The following is a 1,548-nucleotide window of genomic DNA, read 5'->3' as shown; positions in this document are numbered from 1 at the left end:
GAAAGCGAAGGACCCCGGAGCGAAGGACCAGCAGACACTAGCCATGTGCCCTCCCATGTGACAGAGGTGTTCCAGATGCCAGTGGCCTTTTTTTCAGAGACGGTGTTGTCCTGTTGCTGCCTTAATTTGACATTTCACAGACTTAGAACTGTAAATTGCATGTTAATAAATCCGCATTGTAAAAGCCAACCCATTTCTGGTATATTGCATCCCAGCAGCTTTAGCAAACCAAAACATAGGCCAAGGAAACATCTCCCCAAGAACTTCCCTGATTTCTCCTGGCTTATAAACTGACATCATCGTACATGTCATTCATTCAACATTTATTTAGCACCTGCCATGTGCAGGATACTATTCTAGGTGCTGGGAATACCGCAGAAAATAAAACAGATAAAAATCCTGCCCTCTAAGAACTGACATTCTAACAGGAGAGACAGGAAAAGAACAATGAATATGATAAGTACATTATCCAGTATGAAAGAAAGCTGAGCAGTATGTGGTAAAAAGGGCAGGCCAAGAAAGATGGTGTAGCTTCAAATAGAGGGTCAGGAAAGGCTCATGGAGAAGATGACACCTGAGCTGAAACCTGAAGGAAGTAAGGGAGAGTGGCCTACAGACTGCTGGGGAGCACAGTCTCCAATCTATTGTTCATGTAGTAAAAGAGCACGCTGGAGCCATAACTTCAATCCTCCAGTAAGTAGCTGGTTAAACAAAAGTGGTTGAGGCATAGTTCCTGCTCCAGATTATTTAAAAAGAGCAGGGAGAGAGCTTTACTTCTTTACTCTATCTCCAATGTCTAGCATTATGTGAGTACTCAATAAATATTTGTTGAATCAATTTATCAATATGCAATAATTGAATATATTAGAACCAAAGACACCCCATAACATCCCTATAAGCATCAAACTTGATACAATTTATCATAGAAACAAGATAGTAGGACCTTTTAAGGCAGTGAACATATCACCCATAATACTATGATCACGACTTGATTTTATTTTTGCATTTTTCCTTCCAGCCCTTGTCCATAGAATAGCTATCATTTAGTGTATTGTTTGAGTATAAACTAATAGTGAATAGGTTTTTTTCCCACTTATCATGTTGTAAGCGTTTTTCTCTGGCATTTCATAGTCTTTGTAAGCGTTTTTCTCTGGCATTTCATAGTCTTTATAACTATTATTGATGATAGCCGTATATGGTTAGGTCTCAGCATGCCAGCTAAAGCAATGACATTTTCAATGTCTTTGAACTAGGCAGCAAATAGGAAAAAGTAGGCTCCATAGCTCAGTGGTTAGAGCACTGGTCTTGTAAACCAGGGGTCGCGAGTTCGATCCTCGCTGGGGCCTTCTCTAAGTTGCTGTTTTTTTTAAAAGCCACCCCAATTAATCAGACTAAAGACCACAAAATGAAAAAATGATTTCTGAAAACGTTACTTCTTGCAGAATTAAAAGCTACTCCTCAGTAACATGCAGATGACGTAAACCCTTAATGTGCTATATAGGTGACCCGGAAGAGAACATCCTGGAAACCCGAGGAAGAGCAGGAAAA

General features: G+C 40.0%; 1 non-coding gene across 1 annotated transcript; it reads left to right on the top strand.

Moving 5' to 3' along the window:
* Positions 1 to 1,273: 1,273 nt before the first annotated feature.
* On the top strand, positions 1,274 to 1,346 carry TRNAT-UGU. The gene has a single exon. It is a non-coding gene; the product is annotated as a tRNA-Thr (tRNA).
* Positions 1,347 to 1,548: the final 202 nt, after the last annotated feature.

Source organism: Choloepus didactylus, chromosome 2 (genome assembly GCF_015220235.1).
Source record: "Choloepus didactylus isolate mChoDid1 chromosome 2, mChoDid1.pri, whole genome shotgun sequence".
Lineage (NCBI taxonomy): Eukaryota > Metazoa > Chordata > Mammalia > Pilosa > Megalonychidae > Choloepus > Choloepus didactylus.
The sequence above is the reverse complement of the archived record's forward strand: the minus strand, read 5'-3'. Positions and strand labels throughout refer to the sequence as shown.